General features: G+C 36.7%; 1 pseudogene; it reads right to left on the bottom strand.

The window, feature by feature from the left end:
* Window positions 1–12,096: 12,096 nt before the first annotated feature.
* LOC141628906 (zinc finger CCCH domain-containing protein 66-like) overlaps window positions 12,097–23,272 on the bottom strand; it is a 29,419-nt pseudogene continuing 18,243 nt past the window's right edge.

Genomic DNA, 23,272 nt, shown 5'->3' with positions numbered 1-23,272 from the left:
GTCAACCCAGGCCCAAATGCAGGAGTCAACGAGTCACTCGCTTATAGTGATTTCGTTATGGAAGCGGGTGCGATAAATAACGTACTCATCTTTGCAATGGAAACCAATTTGCAGAGACGCTTCATTGCCCAAGGTGCAAACAAGATTTTCACCACGCTCACTAATGAGTTCTCAAAGGCACCGAGAATCATCACATATGAGCATACATGTCGCTTCTTTGATGCGAAATCCAGAAGGGCCAACCAGTTAGCCCACACATTCTTCACATGATTGAGAATGTCGATAAGCTGGAGGCACTGAATTGTAAAATCAGTGAGAGCATTGTCATTGACCGAATGCTTCATTCTCTTCACGATGGTTTTGCCCTTTTCAGGGCGAACTACTACATGAATGACTTGAAAAAGAGTCCTCATGAGCTACACTCCCTTCTCGTACAGACCGAGAAGGATATGAAATTGAGTGGGAGCATGAAGTAGGATGTTCTCACAATTTACAACAAAGGTAAAGGTAAGGGCAAGGCTCAGGGCGACCTAGCTGTAGGTAAGCCAAAGTTTAAGAAGCCAGGAAACGGTAAGAGTGCGCCTGGTGAGACTAGTGGCTCACAGGGCAAGACAAAGAGCAAGGACGGTGACATAGAGTGCCACCATTGTCACAAGACTGGACATTGGAGGAGGAACTGTCCCCTCTACCGTGAGGACATCAAGGCAGGCCACGTCGTTCCTGTTGGTATGTCATATTATATTCATGTGATTGAGATTAACCATGCAAGTTTCGGAACTTGGGTACTAGATACTGGTTGTGGTTCTCATCTGTGTAATCATTTGCAGGGCCGAAAGAACATCATACCTCTCGAAAAAGGTGATGTGGACCTGCGAGTCGGGATGGAGCACGAGTAGTAGCTTTGCCTCGAAGGAACATATGTAATCCAACTCCCTAGTGGTTTTGAGTTATCTTTAAATAACTGTTACTATGTACCCAGTTTATCTAAGAACATTATTTCTGTTTCCGTACTTGCTAAAGACGGTTTTACATTTTCAATAAAGGATAATAGTTGTATTTTCTCTTTTAATGAAATGATTTCTGGCAAAGTAGTTTCCATGAATGGAATTTATATCTTAGATCAAACCACAGAAGTATTACACATGAATAATAAGAAATTAAAGGTTGGTGACAAAGATCAAACCTATCTATGGCATTGTCGAATGGGACACATAAATGAGAAACGCGTAAAGAAACTCGTCGATAATGGGACTATTCCCTCATTTGGATTTTCTGTATATGGCACGTGTGAATCATGTCTCGTTGGCAAGATGACTCGAATTTCCTTCAAAGGTGTTGGAATGCGCGCTAGTGACCTATTAGGACTCATACATACGGACGTATGTGGACCTATGTCAATTACCGCTAGAGATGGCTATAGATATTTTATCACTTTCACGGACGATTTGAGTAGATACGGATATGTCTACTTAATGAAGAATAAAAGTGAGTCCTTTGAGAAATTCAAGGAATACCAGAATACGGTACAGAACCAACTGGGTAGAAATATTAAAGCACTCCGTTCAGATCGTGGTGGCGAATATCTTTCAAATGAGTTTGATCAACACCTAAAAGACTGTGGAATCGTTTTGCAGTTAACTCCACCTGGAACACCTCAATTGAATGGCGTGTCCGAACGGAGAAATATAACCTTACTTGATATGGTTCGATCCATGATGAGTCACACCATAGTGCCTGATTCATTACGGGGTTATGCTCTTTTGTCAGCTGTTCTTATACTTAACCGAAGTCCGTCTAAAGCTGTCGACAAGACTCCATATGAAATGTGGAAGGGAACAGTACCTAACTTGTCCTTTAATCGGGTTTGGGGCTGCGAGGCTTATGTCAAGTGGAGACACGAGGATAAGCTCGGCCCGCGATAGGTCAAGACATACTTTATAGGTTATCCAAAAGGAACATTTGGTCATTACTTCTATTCGCCAACCGAACATCGAGTTTTCGTTGCGGCTAGTGTGACGTTCTTAGAGAAAGAATTTCTCGAGAACAAGACGAGTAGTAGAACATTCGAGCTGTCGGAGATTCCAGAACCAACAACCGAGGAACGGATGGAGGAAGTTGTTCCTCCAACTTATGACACGGTTCATATACCTGAGGAACCTTGGAGGTCGGGTAGAGTCTCTAATCCTCCGGACAGATACATTGGTATGGTCGAGGAGAATGACGTTTTACTCCTTGAGAGTAATGAACCCGCTAACTATAAAGGTGATATGGCCTGTTCCGACTCAAAGCTATGGCTCGAAGCCATGCAATCCGAGATGGACTCCATGTATGAGAATGACGTATGAGATCTAGTTGATTTACCTAATAAGGTAAAACCTCTACAGTGCAAATGGCTTTACAAAATAAAGCATTCTGTAGACGCGCAACCAGACATCTATAAGGCACAACTTGTGGCAAAAGGTTTCACTCAAGTGCAAGGATTGCATTATGATGAGATTTTTGCACCTGTAGTCATGCTACGTTCCATTCGGATAATCTTAGCGATTGCCGCATTTCATGATTATGACATTTGGCAAATGGATGTGAAAACCGCCTTCTTAAACGGTTATTTGGAGGAAGAGTTGTACATGGTGCAACCCGAAGGTTTCATAGATCCTAAACATCCTAAGAAAGTATGCAAGCTTAAGCGTTCCATTTATAGACTTAAGCAAGCTTCTCGGAGTTGGAATCATCGTTTCGACCAAGTGATAAAAGAGTATGGTTTCACTCGATCGGTCGAAGAACCATGCTTATATATCAAGTCGAGTGGGAGCAAGATTGTATTCTTGATATTATATGTCGATGATATACTCTTGATTGGGAATGACATTCCTCTCCTATCTTCGGTTAAAGAATGGTTGAAGAACCATTTCCAGATGAAAGATCTGGGTGAGGCACAGCGTATATTGGGAATCCGTATCTACCGAGATAGATCACGACGGACGTTATCACTTAGTCAGGAGTCTTATTTGGATAAGGTTCTTGGGAGGTTTAGCATGACCAACTCCAAGAAAGGGAACCTTCCAATGACATGTGGGATGCAGTTGAGCAAGTCTCAGTCACCCACGACGCCTGAAGGGGTTAAACGCATAAATCGTGTTCCTTATGCATCAGCTATAGGACCAATCATGTATGCCATGATATGCACACGTCCAGACGTGGCATATGAATTGAGTATGACGAGTCGGTACCAAAAGAATCCAGGTACCTACGGAGGACTAAGGATTGGGTATTGACTTATGAAGGAGATACTAAGCTATGCGCAACCGGTTACGCTGATGCTAGCTTCCAAATGGATCTCAGTCCGGTTCGTCTTCACTCTTAGTGTGTTGTAGCAGATTCTACTACTGAATCGTTGAATTATGATAAACATGTAGGGCACGTCATTTCCATGGGAATTAAACGTGTTCCTGAGTTGTAGTACTTGATTATGGATTTGATACATTATCTTTTTCATATACTACTTATAACTTCATCGTGTTATATATAATATTTTGTTTTTCATGTGGATTGTACTGACAACATTGAATGCCACAAAGTGAACTGAATTACATTATATTTGTTTTGGTCCGTAATTGCCAATGTGAGCTGATAACTCCGGCTATTATATTGTGCAGTCGATTGATGGTGGGTTCAACGAGCCATAAGTTAAACGGTTGACTAATCGATCACAGATACGAGATTTCGACGATACCTCGTAGGACAACTTTTTGTGACAACGTAATGGAGTCCTAAATGTTTAAAAACATTCGGTGTCAGGTCGTGGATAGGACGTCCATTATGTTCCTAGAGTCGATTCTTTTGACTATCAACTGTCTCTTGAGATTAAGGCAGGTTTTGGGTGACTTTGGTTTCTTTCTCACGGTCTACCGTAACTGGGGCTAAGTAGATTTTTTCTGGGTCATTTCATACTTTGCTTACATCTGCAGGATTCGAGTTGAAGAAAATATCCCACCCTTATCAGGTATAGTTATTTCTCAGGGCCACTCGAGGAGTTGTAACTGAAATGCATGGTCATGCTCGAATGTTGATTCGTTTATCAGTTAAGTTACTCTCTAGTCGGGAAAACCACTCTTGATACTGATCGCTTGTAAAATACGACCTTTGTGAATTCGGATTTGCAAATTGTTTTACATTGAGTGGGAGAAATTTTATAGGATATGAGAATCGGTTATCGCACATACACTTATGAGGACAAGTGGGAGTTTGTTGGAGCTGGTGTCCTCCATAAATTAGTGTGATAACATTTGTAAATCTCTTACAGGTTCACAAGGGTATACTTCGTATATTTAATCAGTTGATTAACGTTTACCTAATAACGGTTGGCTTGCTAGAAAGTTTGACGTTATTATCATACAGATGGCGGTGATCAACTGGTCCCTAAAGGTCACACCTATAGGACGTGTTTGAGAAATGTGGTTATAGAAATATAATTACATTGATGCCCAAAATGACTAAAAAGTTAGTCAATGTGTTGATGAGATATTTATTTAATGAAAATTAAATAATATTAAATTGAGACGAATTAACTGTCATTTCGTAAATTAAATATAATAAGTTATATTTAAATTAAATATATATAAGGTTAGTTTGGACGAATTAATCTGTTAATTCGTAGTTAAATATAATCAGTTGTATTTAATATCAACAAGTTGAATGTGTCATAGTGGTAATAGTGAGGGTACACAAGCCAAGAGGTCATGGGTTCGATCCTCACTAGATGACAATTTAACACACTTTATATATTTTTGGAAAGACCAAAATAAGGAGAAAAATACTCCTTATTTCGGTTCACTTAGCCGAAATTCGGGAAAGTTTTCCTTTTCCTAATTGACTCTAAGTTTTGGTCTGTATAAAAAGAAAGGGAGAGAATTATTTCTACCCTAATGATTTTTCTTGACCTAGCCTCCTCTTTCTCATCACAAGAACACAAAGACAATTAAATTTTACAGAAAATTTTAGATTGATTTCTAGCATAATCAAAGGGCATATCTAAGATCGTCTTGGGTGCAACTAATAGGCGAATATCAATTTTGATATTGTTCTTAGGCCATATTTGCTAGGACCGAAGGTTAATTCTAAATCTTTTTACTTATGTTTATGTATTTTATTTTATGACCTTAGATCATCTTTATTAAATCGTTATAATCCTTCTAGTTTAAGGGAAGTATACAGATTTATTTCCCACATCTTCTACAAGACCTTTAGGGTGAATTGTGGAAAGATCCGCCAATTGGATCACAACATTGGTCCTAGACAAGGGAGGCAATTCTAAGGTCTCATAAATGGAATAAGGCATGACATTAATAGAGGACCCCGAGTCTAGCATAGCTCTAGCAAAAGCTTTGCCTCCAATTGAGCACGGTATAGTTAGCATGCCCGAATCATCGCACTTTTTGGGAAGATTTTGTTTGAAAATTGCCGAGACATGCCTACTAACCGTGTCTCTTTCAACTCCTTTCCTTGGCTTCCGTTTAGGGGTGCAAAGTTCTTTGAGGAACTTTGCATACCTAGGAACGGTGTTAATGATAGTAAAAAGAGGGATGTTGACCTCACATTTCCTAAAAGTCTCATAAAGATCGGTGTCTTTATCAAACTTCTTGGGACTTGTGAGGGCACTAGGAAATGGTACCTCCGGTTCGTACTCTTGTTCAATCTCTTTGAGTTGATCCTTTGTGTTGGTGCTTCCTTCCTTTCCTTTGTCAATGCTCCAAGGACTCCTTTCTTTTTCCTCATTAGCTTTTGAAGTTGATCCTTTCTCTTGTTCAACCACAAGCTCTTCATCAATTTTCTCTTCAATGTCAATAACCCTTTCTTGTGACTTGCCCCTTCTCTTCTTCTTGGGAGGGGATTCTAAAGTTCTCCCCTTCCTCAATGTCATAGCACTAGCATTCTCTCTAGGAGGAAATGTAGTGGAGGGAATAGAAGTTGAGCTCCTTTGATTTTTCTTGGCAAGTTCTTGGGCAATTTGGCCAAGTTGGACTTCAAGGTTGGCAACCTTGGCATCACTAACATTCTTGTCGGCATCAATCTTGTCAAGCCTCTTGTTCGTTTTGACTTGCTCTTGCAAAATGTTCTTAAGCAAGTCTTGAACACTTGGTTCCTTTTGAGAATTGTTGTTGTTACCTTGATTTCCAAATTGGGATGATTGACCTTGGTTTTGGTTTCTACCTTGGTTGTTGAAATTCACATTCCTATTTCCTTGAGAGTTTGAACCTTGACCTTGTCGGGAATTTTGGCCCCTCAAGTGGTTGAATTGACCATTCACAAAGCTCTTTGAGGTGTCACCACCCCAACCAAGTCTAGGATTGTCTCTACTCCCAACATTGTAATTGTTGCCACTAGGGTCATAATTGTAGTATCCTCCTCCGGAAGGATTCCTAGCATTGTAATTCTCATACCCCATTGCACTTACATTCTCCACGCCAATTCCTTCTTCAATCATGATGGGGCAATTTTCCTCCAAATGAGGACCTTGACAATAGTTGTATTCCACTTGATTCCCCCTTCCCCCATCCTTGTTTGGATTGTTCACAATCATATTTTTCACTAAGTGAGTCAAATCATTCACACTTTGCTCAAGGTTTTGAGTAGATGAGGAAGAGGTTCCCATTGAAGAAGTATTCCTTGTTCCCTTTTAAGTTCTTCCATAATTCCTCATAGTAGAGGCAAGTCTCTCAATGATTTCCTTGGCATCCACTATGGAAAAATTTTCCAACCCTCCTCCGGTAGCGGAATTGACCATTCTTTGATCATCTTGGCCTAGCCCTTCATAGAAGTTCACAAGAAGATCATCATCGCTCAACCCGTGGTATGGGCATTGAGCTACCAACTTTTTTAACCTCTCCCAATACTCATACATGGTTTCACTATTGAGGTCTTGTTCTATGGTAGTAATGGCCTTCTTAGCACGGTTGTGACGAGCATCGGGGTAGTACTTCTCAAGAAAGGCCGCCTTCATTTCCTTCCAAGTTCTTATATATCCCGGATCAAGATAAAAGAGCCAATCTTTGGCCGAATCCAACAAAGAAAATGGGAAGGCCCGTAATTTGAATTGATCTTCCGTCACCCCATTCGGAATAGCACCTTCACACATCATGTGAAATTCCGAAAGGTGATGGTTTGGGTCATTCCCCGCATGGCCATGGAACTTAGGCAAGTTATGGATAAAGAAGCCTTTGAGTTCGAAATTTGCATTGGATCCTAAAGGGGGATAGGTGATACACAAGGGTTGCTCATCATAATTCCTTGCTCGTATCTCCCGGATGGTTCTCGTGTCATTCGCCATAGGGGGATACTCTACTTCAATCGGATTTACTTCAATAGGTTCTTCTAAAGGTGCTTATTCTACTCTATGTTCTCTTTGTGCTCCTTTGTACCAAGGATTAGTAAATAACCACGAATATGCTCCAAAAGCGTCCTCTTCCACGGGGGTTGATTCACCGTGTTGTGGAGAACTAAACATAAACCTTCGCACTACACACACAAGTTAGAACTTCCACTTACTTATCCAAAACAAAGAGAAGAGAAATAACTAACATGCAATTTAACAATCAAGCCTTTAGCTATGTTGCCCTTCCCCGGCAACGGCGCCAAAATTTGGTAGCGATAAAACAAGGTGTCGTAAAATACTAGAATTAAGCTAGCAAATTAACAATTTATAAGCCAAACTATACTCTAGACTACTCTAAATGATAAAGTAATATAGTGCAAGTAAGGGTCGGTCTCAAGAGAAGGTCTTTTAAGCTAAATACTTGAATTGTAAACTATTGACTACTAAAGACAAGATTATAAACAAACAATGGTTATTCACAATGGCAAACAATAGAGAGACGTGAAAAGGGGGGGTTTTGAGTTGATTGGTGACATGAAACAAAGTAAAATTTGCAATCTTAATCTAACAAGCAATATAAGAAACACTTGGTGAGTAAGATGATTCAATAACTAAGAGAACTTGGTGCAATTCTTCCTTTGTAACCAACAATGGTAAAGTTTAACTCTTTAATAATTCTCCTCCTAATTTCTACCCAATACTTTCAAGTCAAGATAATAACATGCACAAATTAAACCATCTATGCATGTCCTCCAAGTTTAATCAACAATTCATTAAACCATGAGTGCAAATAAAACATGAGCATTAAGAGTTGTGCCAAGACAAGAAGCTAAGATCAATTCTCACAAGATTAAACCATACAAATGAGAAAAGACATGAAATTTCCTACTTATTGCATGAATCCTTTAAACCAAATCAACTTACAACAAGCTTGCTCCAAACAATCCTAGATAGATTAAACCATTTCTCTAGAATTTGCAAAAGTTGAACAAATAAGAAGCATGGATGGCCAACCCAAACATAAACTCATTCAACATGAAGATTAAGCATAAGGAAAGATCATTAGATAAATAAAAGGAGATTAAAAGAGTCTTACAATACCAAAGTTGGAGACTTTGGATGAATTACACCAAGAAGGGAAGGATTTAGCCTTCCATAGTCTTCAAAACCCAAAGAAATAAGGAAAGATTACAACTTTGAATGGAAATAGTCCCTAAATTATTACAAGATTAGAACCCTAAAAATGAGATTAGATGAGATGAAAGGATGGTAGGTGAATGTTTTAGGTCTTCAAACTCTCGGGTATATATAGGGCTTCACAAAAACCTTGAAAGATTTCCACTTAAGAAGCCCAAAAAGAAGATTAGAAAACCCGTAAAGCGTAGCGCGCAGTGCGCGCGCATGCAACTCATCGTTCTTACTGCGCAATAGTGCGCACTGCAAGACCCTGTTTTGCGCAGGCTGCGCACAGGCTCGCATTTCTGGACTTCTATTTTCCACGAGCTAGACCTCTTCAATTGCCTTCATTTCTTCTAATCTTCATTCTTACTTCTCCCAACTGGCTTTCGGGTTGCAAGTGATCCTCTCGTGCCTTGTCTTGACCTTTGAAAGGTGCTCTATCACCTCTCGGGTTTTGTGCATTAAGATCAAGTATCCAACCGAGGTAAAGTGCACAAGTTACCACCACATAACCAATTGCCAAATGCTAGGAAAAGTGTACTAAAAGACCCATATTAAAAGACACGAGGGTGATAAAATCACCCCCTTAGACCGACACAATACATTACTATCAGAATCTCACAGGTACCAATGTATCATCTCGGGCAATTGTTAGTTGTCAATCTTAACTAATTGCCGTCTCACATCTATTTTTGTGTTACGGTTACTTGTATAAAAATCGATTATAATATCTGAAAAAGCCTAAAAGAGCAAATGGAGACAAAAAAAAAGTTTCTGAATTCTGATCTATGCTTTTAAGTAGGCGTGATATCCTATCTAACCCACAACTCAAGTCTTTCTATATTCAGATTTAACAACTGGTTCATAGAACAAGTATTCCATCCTCAACAACATTAACCTAGTGTCTCAATAGCTCTCACAAGTAGTTGCGGGGTAGGGGGATGTCGATGTACACAGCCTTATCCATATTGTAAGCAACTCGAATAGGTTATTTCCAAATGACCCAAGATGAAAATTGGGTTAAGAACTGCATCGAAGAAACTGCTACTTGACAAGAGAAAAAAGCACAATAACTTTTGTGAGCCATTTTAAACCGTATTCCATTCATCAAAAGAAATAAATGTGGGGTTCTATAGCACTTGATGATAAGATTATAGAGGGGGATGATTGTGTTCGGAGAATTGTATTATTAATTGATAACTTACATGATTATAGTGAGGGTATTTATAATATCTCTCATTTTAATGAACCTTAACCCTAATTTGGCTAACCCTAATGGTAGCCTGGCCTAGTATATGCCCAATCTCCTAATACCCTCCCGCAATCGTAAAGGCAGTATATATTACGAACTTTACGATTGGAGAAATACAAAGTAAAATATAAAAAAAGGAAAATCAAAATCTTCATCTCTTCTCCATCTTCATTTCGTTCTTTCTTACCTTTGCAAGGTTGGTAAGATAAACGAGTGTAAACTCGCTGAACAATGTCTTCGAACAAGAACGTTAAGTTTTTCGAACTTGTCGAATATCAAATAATTTTTTAGGAACACTAATCGGACCTAAACAAATTTCAGAAAGACGGAAAATTATCCGTTAATTTAAAGTTTGGAGAACGCTAAGTTTTTTGAACTCCAAATAGATCTAAACCACCATCATGATGATTAAAATTCCGTAACTCGCCAGTCAATTTAAATACCACCTTAATCGAAGAAAAGAATTTTAAATCAAAATAAAGAAAAATAGGGACGAAGAAATAGGGGGATGTTGCTGCCCCTACCACATCGATAAGATGATGATGATTCTTGATTATTCACCACCTTGTACCTAATGACAAATCATGAATTCAAAAAAATGAAATTATTATTTGTAGTTGAAAATCCTACCGGTGGGTGTAAATTTCTGATCACCACCGGTAAGAATGCGGAAGCGAGAGACCTCGAGAACGAGGCTCTGATACCATGATAAGATTATATAAGGGAGATGATTGTGTAGGGAGAATTGTATTATTGATTGATAACTTACATGATTATGGTGAGGTGTTTATAATACCTCTCATTTTAATGAACTTTAACCCTAATTTGGCTAACCCTAATGATAGCCGGGTCTAGTATATGCCCAGTCTCCTCATACTTGAAAATAATGCTCCTTCCACTCACATATAAAGTTATAAACTTTGAACATTATTTTTCATGTTACCTTTAACAACAACAAAGGACAAATACTAAAACTTGGGAGAGACGGTTTTTCAATAAATTATTAAGAGACTAGTCTTCCGTATCTTTTTATTTGTATTTCGTGACCCTTTTGTTGGTAATCATGACATAGTAATTTCGTACTTATATATATAACAAATGTACTCATTTTATCTTTAATCATAATTTGTACCTATTTTATTACCTTTTAGACCACTTTTTCTTAAAATTATAAATTACACCCTCAATAAACTTATTAAGAAACCGTCCACGAAACCTTTTTTTTTGGGTGTCAAAAGGAATGTTTAAGTTGCACTAACAAAAAGTGATGACTTGATGATTAAGTACAACTTGCAAAGGAAGACAAATAGAACAAGTAACAAATTTCAGAACTAAAATTCGCCCGCATCAAAATCGCCCTTACGAGTTACGATTCCTTTTACAGACAACAAAAGCTACTTTACTATCTAAATTTGCACCCTTACACCAGGTTGTACACGTGAAAAAGAAGTCATTAGCTATGTAACAGTTCCTAACCACGCTATTTGGACATTTTACTTCAAGACTGAATGTCAGGTCTTCGATTCTCCGACAGTGTGACAATACTTTCGATTTAATAAATCATGAAAAAAATGTAAGAAATACGGGGTAGTAGTGTTCGACAATCAGAAGTTGTCGTTTTCGACACTTGTAGTCAATACGGCTATTTCGACACTTCACTTTGGTTGACCTGGGCCTTCCCTTTAGGATAAAACATAAATAAAGGTCACAAAATAGTTGTGCGGTATGCGAACATGCACATCCGGACAGTTACAGTTGCGTCGAAGAACATCAAGGCATGGACGTCCGGACAGTTACAGTTGCGTCGAAGAACATCAAGGCACGTCCGGACAGTTACATTTGGGTCGAAGTAACATATACGGAGTTAGAAAATCGACGAAACTGAATGCCACAGTGCTTCAACTGACAAATTGAAGATCATTGGTCATTACTGCACTAAATATACTACAATTTCACGTGGATATAGCTTTGTGATAAAATAGAGAGATGAAAAATACAATCTGAGGCTAGAGTGTTCATATGTATTATAGATGATTGAAAAGAGAAATGTATTAGTCAAATTTAATAGTACAAATTTCACAGTACAAAAGAAGAAAACTATGCAAGGCCTCAACCAAAAGAATACTTCTGCAAGAATAATATCCTAAAATTCCTTGACTACTTGTATAAGAATAAGAATGATTTTTATTCTCTACCCCAAATCTTCTTGGTTGACAGCTCCCGTGGACACTCTCTCGAACGTTTATTCAAGTAAAATGAAATGAACGAATGTTAATCAGCGATTACTGTATTGTTAAGCCATCATCGGCTCCTGCTCCACCCAAGGCGGTATCCTACCAGAACCACCATTGTTAAGATAATATTCCTGTTTCAATTGCTCTTCAAAACTGAGCTTGGCTGAAGTTATAGGTTGACCATCTTTTACAAGAGACTGCACCTAAGAAACATCGGGTTCGTTCCTAGGATTTTGAGCAGTCTTACTGGTTCGAAACCCAAATGAAGCTGATTTTATGAGTTTGTTAAGCTCGTCACCGTGGACTTTCCACTCCACTTTCCCATCAGGTGAACCCCAATCGGACAGATGAGATGGCGTTCTGTCAGGAAGTCGGTTGATTGTGCTCCTGTCAATGAAGCTTTGACTTCGGTTAGCAAAAGACGCCATCGTGGCATTTGAAACAGGTGAGCCACACGGTTCCATGTTGAAATGGGATCCAAACCTTACGGGTGAGGAAGGCATGCCAGTAGAGTAGCGGTAGCTTGGGCTCTAGGACTGAACGTGAGCGAGCAAAGCTGGGTCCATAGATCCAAATACGTCATCAAGGTTGAGGACTCTATTGATCGAATACGATAGAGGGGAGGTGAATTGAGTATTAAAAATGATGCCCACTTTTTCGAAATATATGATGTAAAATTAATTATTTGATTTTATTGATTAAAATCAACTAATTAATTTACTAATAAGCACAAAATCGAAATAACAAAAATAAAGAAAGAGAGAAAGAGAGACACACAGGATTTTTGAAGTGGTTCAGTTTCACAAGTCGAAACCTACCTCCACTATTCTCGATTAATAATATTTAGTACCTTTCTACGGATTACAAAAATTATCAATCCACTCGTATAATCAACTATATGATTATAACTCAGATTGAGTATCGCTAAATACTCTAGATTGCTCTTACGTTAATAAGAAAAGTACAACGATAAATACTAATCTCACGTTATGCGAGTGAGTATAATATCTTTGTGTACTTAGTATCCTATAACGATTTCTCTTTGAGTGATTGACAAATATGATGCGCAACTTTTGTATAAGCAATTTCTAAAATAAGAATTAAAGCTCAAATAATTTTTTCTTAAATATTTTTCTCTTTGAAGGTGTAGATGTGTGTCCCTTTTTAAATGTTGAATGAAGAGAGGTATTTATAATTGTAGGGAATTAGGGTTTTAGAATATTTTGGAAGGTGTGAAACCCTAAATGACTTGACGAACAAGTAGGAGGCTAGGGTTAAGGAATGGATCAGCCTCTAGGGTTTTCGGCCGGCCCCTAGGGTTTCCTTCTGTCCATTCGGCCTCCATAGCCCACAACAAATCGAGATAGAATTTTAGTTGAAACCCTAGGTTGCATGACGACACAAATATCGTGTTACGAACCAATAGTACATCCAACTTAAATTCTAATTAAATAATTCCAATTATATAAATACTCTCTTATTCTTATAAAACATTAAAAATATATTTTCCAAAAATTAACGCATCATTTTTGTCTAGCAGTGAAGTTATGGCTATGAGGTCATAACTTCACTAACCTTTAAATCAAACAAAGTAAAACCGTTACCGGATGACGACCTAAACTATCTAATCTTCAGTAGATCTTCAGTAAACGAATCGTCTCTTCACAAGTCTCTCATCTTGAGTCTCGTGGTTGATTTCTGATCTTGATCTTGCTTAAATACAATGATCAAGTGTCTTTAAAGTTGTACCTCCTTGGTCCAAACTTCAAGCTTGCGTCATTGTAATTGTTGCTTTCTATATTAAGACTTGAGCACACAATTACACGCATATGTTTATAATATTAAGTCCACATACAATCATTACTGTCATTATCAAAACAACTAATTAGGAATAAAGGTCCAACAAATTCCCCCTTTTTGATGATGACAAGTCTCCTATGATTTGTGTCTAAGTCTAGTTCCCCCTCAATATAATACTTCCCAAATTATAGAACAGTCGAGTGCAGAAACTAATAATCTTTTCAATGTTATAACTATTGAACGCCTTGAGAGAATTAACTTGAGACGGTCGCAAATCATAAAAACAATTCCCCCTCTTGCCATCATTGAAAAGACGAGAACAAACATAAAACAACTAGAATAATATATTATGAGACAATAATTAATCATGACAAACATATTATGTTAAACGCAATCTAGTTCTTAATTAGCATAATAATATTATAAACCTGCAATCACACAAGGAATAAAATGCGAATTGAAAAAGCTAATATTCATATGAATGGATTTTTATTGTGAGCAAAAGAATTTAAAAGATAAGGCTAGGTTGGATGGGTATGACGAGATGATCACGGGTAGTGGGGGCTCGGTGGTCGTGACCTAGGACGGGTCCGAAATTACAAATCCTCGAGTCGCGCGTGACAATGGTCTAGGAGTGCAGCTTGAGCAGTCAATCGAGTGTCGAAATTACCAATCCTCAAAGTCATAGCTTTAACTGCTTCATATATCATATGCATCTCAGACCTCATCTCCTTTCCAGATTGTAATAGCTCATCACCAAACTTAACCAAACTATCCAAACCTTCCCTCATATGAGTAGATTCGGAGTGTGTTCGCACGACGGCCTTAAGAGCATGATCGATTTGCGTGTCCAACCGTGAAATCATGGTGTATACTCGTGCCGGGCTAATACTACTGGTCCACTAGAATCAACTCTCCATTCCTTTTTAATGAGATCAAACAACTCACATAATTTCTTGTCTTGCTCATTAATCCTTCCAAGAATAGAAGTAAAATTTGATTCCATCTTAGAATCCAACATCTCAAAACTCACATTGGTTTTTCCTCGTTTTTCTCCTTTTGTGTCAAAACACAATTCCGGGCCATTAATAACAAGCTTCATATAAGATAAATAAAGATCGTTCATCTCATCACTTGTTATAACGCCATAACTATGCATCCCAATAACTCATTTCTTCTCTAAAATTCGAGAGATCCAATTTCCATAAGGCAAATTTAAAGTAGAAGCTAAATCGTCCATCTTAGCTGTTACACTAGCTTGTATAATTTTATAAAATACAAGCATAGGTAGACTAACCTTTTCTCCTTCAAGCCAAGCCTTCATAATAATCATCTCGTGAACCCCAAATTTATCTCTACCTTCTTTGCGAGGAACAATAGTAGTCCAAAGAAAGTTCAAAAAGAACCTCAAAGATGGCGACAATTTAGTTGTTAAAATACTTTCAGACGAAGTCGCATCTTTTTAAAATATCGTTTCACTACTAACTTCTCATCAGGCGACATACTTCCCCATTCTACGCTTGGATTAATTTCGATTCCTCCTCTAGGAACTCGAGCCAAGTCGCAGAAATCACCAGGTGAGACACGTATAGATGTCTCATTAACCACAGCAAGTAAATTTCCTTTCTTAAATTGAACAGTAGCATAAAATTGATATACCTCAATAGGAAAGACTGGACCACTTACAGCAACAATATTTTCCCAACCTTGATATTTGAGAAAATTCCTGAAGAACCCAAGTGCTTTATATTGCTTTAACCAATCAACCGAATATACTCATCCTGCGTGAATGCGATATTGAGCAACTTGATTGATATTCCTTCGTTCTACTTGAGTTAATCGAAGATTATTCAGTCCATTGTTAGTGTAATCATCCATATTTTGTGCGTAAAGAACACGTGAAGAACCATCTTGAAGTATATAGCTCTCAGTTTTCGAGCTTACCTCAGTTTCCGAAACCAATTTTCTTTTACCCTTAGCCAATTTTCTCCTCTTCTTGTGGGTGTCGGGTAGGTCGGCGGCGGACCGGAGTGACCGTGGGGTCTCGGGCGGCGTGACGGAGCGGGAGGTTATCGGGGGTGATCGGGTTACCTTCTTTCCAACAACGGGTTTCTTAGATTGAAAACGGGTTGTACGATGATTTGCCATTATTAATCTTGAAGGTTTTGAAAAAGTATTAGGGAAGAAGATGATTAATTTGATGAGAATTATGGAGAGGTTAAAAGGGTTTAAATAGTATTAAGGAGTTTGTGTTTTGGTAACCATATAATTCTTAAGGAAAGAAAATAATACAAATTTCCTTATTTTTTTTTCGGTGCCTTCCCCCTTTTTATTTTTCGGTGCCCCTTTTTTTTCGGCAACTTTTCCTTTCTTTTTTTTCGTGCTTTCTTTTTTTTTCGGCACTTCCCTTTTTTTTTCGGCACTTTTTTTTATTATTTTTGGTATTATCTCCTATTTCTTATATGTTAAGAATAAGAAAAGAATCCTATTTGATGTGAGATAAGGAAAGAATCTTTTGTGCTGGTGTTTAGGCAGGATTTGTGTAGGAATATAATAAGATAAAAATAACTTTATTATATTTAGGCATTTTATTGTAGATTTTGTCGAATTTTTGTAAGAATATGTGATTATACAGAGTATTAAATGTTACCATACACATAAGCAAGATATAACACGTAAAATAAACATTATTTAACGTAATTAAACTTGCAACAAAATATACGGACACAATCGTACAATCTCATCTTCCTAGCCAGTCATTCAAGTTCCCAGGCATAATTATGACGGATTTAATTATCGTTAATTAAACCAATCTCTAGTCTCAATAACTCAAAGTGTTTTCTAGCTAACGGGTTAGTCAAGATATCAGCCCATTGCCTTTCGGTACTACAAAATTTAAGTGAAATGTTGCCCTTCCCTACGTGATCTCGTAGAAAATGGTGTCTAATATCTATATGTTAGGTCCTCGAGTGCTGAGCAGGGTTCTTAGATCACACATATTAGGCATACGACCTATATTTATACCATAATCACATAGTTGTTGCTTTAGAAAAAGTAATTGAGAACATACCAGTGAGATAGATACATACTCGGCCAAAGAGAGACATTGCAACTGAATTTTGTTTCTTTGATCCTCATGTGATGATACAAGGTCCAACAAACGTTGCATACCCAGAAGTGCTTTTCCTATCTAAAGAGTATCCTGCATAATTGTAATACCCCGTATTTTAATACTCCCTCTATACCAGATAAATGGTAACGTGGTAAAAAAATGGGGTTTTTAAGAAAAGAGGGTAAAATCAAGGGTAATTCTACTTATGGTAAGACTAGTATAATAATAATAAAGAGAGAAACTTCCCTAAAATAATACTACCTTACTGGTATATAAACAAGGCTAACCTAACCATAAATCCTTATTCCACATAAAAACTCATAATATCACAAAAGAGAGAGAGAGAGAGAGAGAGAGAGAGAGAGAGAGAGAGAGAGAGAGAGAGAGAGAGAGAGAGAGAGAGAGAGAGAGAGAGAAGAGAGAGAGAGAGAGAGAGAGAGAGAGTTAAAAGGGAAAAAAACAAGAGAAGTTCATCATCTTTTATTTTGTAAGTTCATCTTTAATCTTTCAATGTTTAGAATAAAGTTACAGCAATTCAATAAATCTGTAAGTTGTCTTAAACGAACTACCAGACTATCTTAAAATCGTTGTCTTCAAAAACGTTTCAAGATAAATTTGCCATTTAAAATTTACCTGTCGATTTAGTGTACAATGATGTTTTTGCGCCATGTTTTTGCAAAATTTACTCATAAGTTGTCTTAAACGAACTACCTGTACAATGATGTTTTTGCGCCATGTTTTTGTAAAATTTGCCATTTAAAATTTACCTGTCGATTTAGTGTAATTCAAACTAAATTATTAAAAAGATTTGTATATGTTTCTAAATTGATAAGCCACGTTTCAAGATAAATTTTTGACAATTAATAGTGATTTTTACAATTTGACCTAAGTTTCTGACAAGTTGCTGTGAAATTTCTGTTTTGACCAAATAAATTGTAAAATGCATTATAAATTGACCTTATGAGTTTTTGACTTGATTCTTTTTCTCAAAATTTACTAACTCTCTGTATTTTCTAAAAAGTATAATTTATCGAGGTTAATTAAGTTATTATTTATTTACGATTTTTAGAAATTATAACATGTTTTCCTAGCCTTGAAATGTGTAAGTTTTTGTTTCTTATCTTTTGCACATTGATAATTTAATGTTGTAAATTATATGAAGTAGATTACTATGTCTAGTGATATGCGGAATGTGTTCCCTAAGCCTATATATATGTTCAAATTAATTACATCCATGTTGTAGTTAGATGTCATTATTAAGAAAAGATTAACTAAACAATTATGCGTATTTGGTTATAGATTACGATTTAGTCTGGCAATGTATTCGTTGCTAGTTAAGTAAAGTAGTTGGGTTTAAATAAATATTAGTTCGAATATCCTATATGATTGGTTTTGCCATTTAAGAAGTAAATCAGAGATTTTGTTATTCATTTAATCATTAATTGGAGTTGTGTTGGAAATAATAGTTGTCTTGTTACAAGGTGTGTTCCTTATTTTGTGACATTACAACAATGATTTGGTTGTTCCTGTTATTCTAAACTTCGAGGACGAAGTTTATTTTTAGGGGGAAGGAATGTAATACTACGAATATTTGAGTTTATTGTTGTGTTACCTTATGATAAAATTGACGTGATTGATAATCGTAAAATGCTTGATTATGTTGGATGGTGCTTAGTTATGAGAATGTTTATAAGTGTTGTGGTAGTAGTTGTAGGCGAACTTCGGGACGAATTTCATTTTAAGGAGGGAAGACTGTAATACCCCGTATTTTAATAATAATTTATAAGAATAATTTATGTAATTTAATAATTGATTTAAGACATTTCTAATAGTAATTATAACAAGACGTTAATTAAATAATAAATTAAGCATCCAAGTCAGGAATTGGGCTTAGCTTATATTTGTGCTTTGGGCCGTGTACCATTATTATATGGACTGAAATTTATTAGTATAGTATGGGTGTGATCGGGTTTTTATATCGGGAATTAATAATAAATAATATGGAAATAATAATAATATGGGAAAGTAATAATAATTATATTAATATCTTAATAATTAAATTAGTAAAAGAGATGTATGGTAATCCTACTTATGGTAAGACTAGTATAATAATAATAAAGAGAGAAACTTTCCTAAAATAATACTACCTTACTATTATATAAACAAGGCTAACCTAACCATAAATCCTTATTCCATATAAAAACTCATAATATCACATAAAAGAGAGAGAGAGAGAGAGAGAGAGAGAGAGAGAGAGAGAGAGAGAGAGAGAGAGAGAGAGAGAGAGAATTAAAAGGGGAAAAAGAAGGGAAGTTCATCATCTTTTATTTTGTAAGTTCGTCTTTAATCTTTCAATGTTTAGAATAAAGTTATAGCAATTCAATAAATCTGTAAGTTGTCTTAAACGAACTACCAGACTATCTTAAAGTCGTTGTCTTCAAAACGTAAAGAATAGACTTAGGTTATTTTCAAGTCTTGTTGATGTCTATAAAATTCCGTAGCAATTGAACGTGAAGATTTTCCAGAAAAATTCGTTATGAACATGTCGACTGAAAATCCGCGAATGCACTAGTGGTCTAAAGTTTATTTTGCAAACCTAATTTATAAATTGAAATTGAGTTGCGTCTTTTGCAAACATTAAAATTGGAGAGTCTAGATGATGTTAGGCTTTTGTTTCACTTAAAAAGGATTTGTTAAACTTATTTTAGAGGTCAATACGTTTTATGCGACGGAATTCGTCAGTATTTATGATTTATTCAAGAAAACCCTGATAAGTCTGGAATTTGAAGAAAGTCTATTTCACAAGAATTGTAGATATGTGTCTTAGGGTTCCAACCTCACTGGCCTTGCATCGTTTTGATTTTTGATGAATTAATTATGAATTTTATAGCGAGACTGAACAGTGCTGTAAAACGGTAGAATTAGAGATTTAGCTTTGAAGTTGTCAAAAGGATTAGGACGTGATGGGAATAGGATAAGTGCATGATTAGTTGGTTGATTATTGGTTATATAGTAATTGTACATAATTATGTTATGTAGGTTATGAATTGGTAAAGAATCAATTTTGATTGCTTGTGTGACTCGCGTGACTCGAAGATTTGCGAAAAGGTAGGATAACTACTCAACTCGTCTTGTCTTTGTTGGTATGTGGAATTTATAAAAGTATTGTGAAATTGGATGGATTAATGGATGTGGATTATATATCATTGGATTGTTTATTATTGATTATTTATATTGGAATTTCGTTTGAATTGGATACCTCAGCTTGTGTCTGAGATGGTTTTTATAACTGGCATGGTGTATAATTGGATACCTCAACTTCGGTTGGGATGGTGAATACCTCAACTTAGGTTGGGATGATGAATACCTCAACCTCGGTTGGGATGGTGAATACTTCAACTTCGGTTGGAATGATTAATACCCGGGGCCAGGAATTGGCGGGATGAACGGGTGTTTTGGGTGATGAGCACAATTGTGTTTGCATTATATATCATATCATTTCACTTTGACTTGTTGTTGGTTATTCCTACTCAACCTCGTGGTTGACTGTGTATTCGTGAACACCTACGGTGAACCGTTTTATGGGGAGCAGATTTGACAGGTACTAAAGATTGGCTGACTTGGGAGCATTGGGATGAGAGCCAAACTTGGAACCTTAGATGAAGTCTAGATCACATATATAGTTATATCACTTATTTATTTTCCGCTGCGAGTTGTAAATATCTTATATTAAGTTTTAGTTGGTTAATTTTGTAATAAACATGTAATCATTAAAGTTTTTAATTTAAAGTACTTTGGTGAGTTGGTCTCTGTTATTCACTAACTCAGGAAACCGAGATGGTAACAGTCCTACTTATTTGGGAATGTCTAGCTAAAGGCTCCCGAATAAATGAGGGTGTTACAATAATCTGCATCTGAATACCCTACTAGATCGAAATTACACTCAACTGGATACCATAAGTATAAATTTGATGTACCAATTAAATATCTCAAGATACGTTTAACTGCAATCATATGTGACTCTTTAGGACACGATTGATATCGCGCACAGACACATACACTATACATTATATCAGGACGACTTGCAGTTAAATATAAAAGTGAACCAATCATACCTCGATATATAGTCTCATCGACACACTTACCATGTTCATCTATAGTTATCTTCTTTTCAGGTACCATAGGTGTATCGTAAGATTTCGCATTTTCCATACCGAATTTTCGAATCAGTTCATTGATATATTTTTGTTGGTGAATCTTTATACCATCCTTTGTTTGTTGAATTTGTAAACATAGAAAGTACTTCAATTCTCCCATCATGCTCATTTCAAACTTAGAAGTCATTTGATCTGAAAAATACTTGCACAATTTTTCATTAGTAGAGCCGAATATTATATCGTCTACATAAATTTGCACAACAAGTAAATTAGAACCCTCGGATTTTAGGAACAAGGTTTTATCGACAAATCCTGTTATAAAATTATTTTGTAATAAAAACTTGGATAATCTGTCATACCATGCCCTTGGAGCTTGTTTCAAACCATATAAGGCTTTGTCTAATTTATAAACGTGGTTTTGAAACTTGTTATCTAAAAATCCGGGATGTTGTTCTACATAAACTTCTTCTTCCAAATAGCCATTAAGAAATGCAGTCTTAACATCCATTTGGAATAATTTCATTCCTTTATGAGCAGCAAAGGCAATAATGAGACGAATAGCCTCAAGTCTTGCTACGGGTGCAAAGGTCTCGTCATAATCAATCCCTTCTTGTTGATTGTAGCCTTGGACAACTAGTCGTGCCTTATTTCTTGTAATAAGTCCTGCATCGTCCAATTTATTTCTGAACACCCATCTTGTACCAATAACAGTTCGATCACTAGGTCGTGCCACTAAGTGCCATCCTTATTGCGTTCGAATTGTTGAAGCTCATCTTGCATAGCAATTATCCAATCAGGTTTAGTAAGAGCTTCTTTAATATTGGTAGGTTCAATGGTTGACAGAAAAGAGAAGAACGAGCAAAAATTATTCAAGGACCTTCTAGTTTTAATGTCTTGTTCTAGATCCCCTAGGAATTTGTCCAAAGGGTGGGAGCTTTGATGTTTCCACTTTTTGAAAACTCTAGGCTCATTATCATTTGATGGACTAGCATCATCTGCAGACAAAGAATCATGACTTGTTCCCCCTGAGTTGGACTCGGGATTTTCTTCAGAAGTATCACTAACTTCATTAGAAATATCATGATTTGGATCGGAAGTTACAACATCATTAGGTGTAACTTCAAGATCTTTTTCCTTATCTAAGGAAGGGTCAATAGTATCATTAACTACGGACTCATCACTTCTCTTAGGATCGTTTGCAGAATTATCTAGTTCATCATTGATACCTTGAATATCTTCATCTTTATATAAGGGCTCATTTCTTGCTAAGAAGAAATCGGGCTCATCTGGATCCTCTTCTTCCTGTTCAACTTTATCAAACACATTATCTTCGTCAAAGTGAACATGAATACTTTCTTCTATGCGCAAGGTTCTTTTATTGAACACTTTGTAAGCTTTACTATGATCTGAATATCCCAGAAAAACAGCTTCGTCACTTCGAGGGTCAAATTTTCCTAAATTGTCTTTTCCATTATTGTGAATAAAGCATTTGCTCCCGAAGCAACGGAGATGTGATATATTGGGTTTTCTCCCTCTTAAAAGTTCATAGGGAGTCTTTTTCAAAATAGGTCGGATCATAGCTCTATTATGCACATAGCATGCGGTACTAAAAACTTCTGCCTAAAAACTTCTAGGAAGGCCACTACACAAAAGCATAGTTCGAGCCATATCCTATAGGGTTCGATTCATACGTTCCACGACACCATTTTGTTATGGGGTACGTGATGCGGAGAAGTTATGTTCCACACCATTTTCCCTACAAAATTCTATAAACAATTGATTATCAAATTCTGTGCCGTGATCCGTCCGAATCGAAATAAGCTTTTTATCATATTTCTTTTGGGCAAGCTTCATTAATACCACAAATTCATCGAAAATTTCATCTTTAGAGGAAAGAAAGATTGGCCAGACATACCTTGAGTAATCGTGGACTAGAACAAATATATAGTTTGATCCACCACGGCTTCTAACTTTCATAGGTCCACATAAATCCATGTGTACCATCTCAAGTGGTCGTTTAGTGCTAACTACTCTTTTAGGTTTAAATGAGGATCTAACATGTTTGCAGTGGGCACATGAGTCACACATTGTCTCTTGCTCGAATTTAATTGAGGGCAAGCCTTCAACTAAATCCATGGACTTAAGTTTCTTTAAAATAGTTGGACT

This window comes from Silene latifolia, chromosome Y (genome assembly GCF_048544455.1).
Source record: "Silene latifolia isolate original U9 population chromosome Y, ASM4854445v1, whole genome shotgun sequence".
Taxonomy (NCBI): domain Eukaryota; kingdom Viridiplantae; phylum Streptophyta; class Magnoliopsida; order Caryophyllales; family Caryophyllaceae; genus Silene; species Silene latifolia.
This window is presented reverse-complemented; position numbering and strand designations above follow the sequence as displayed.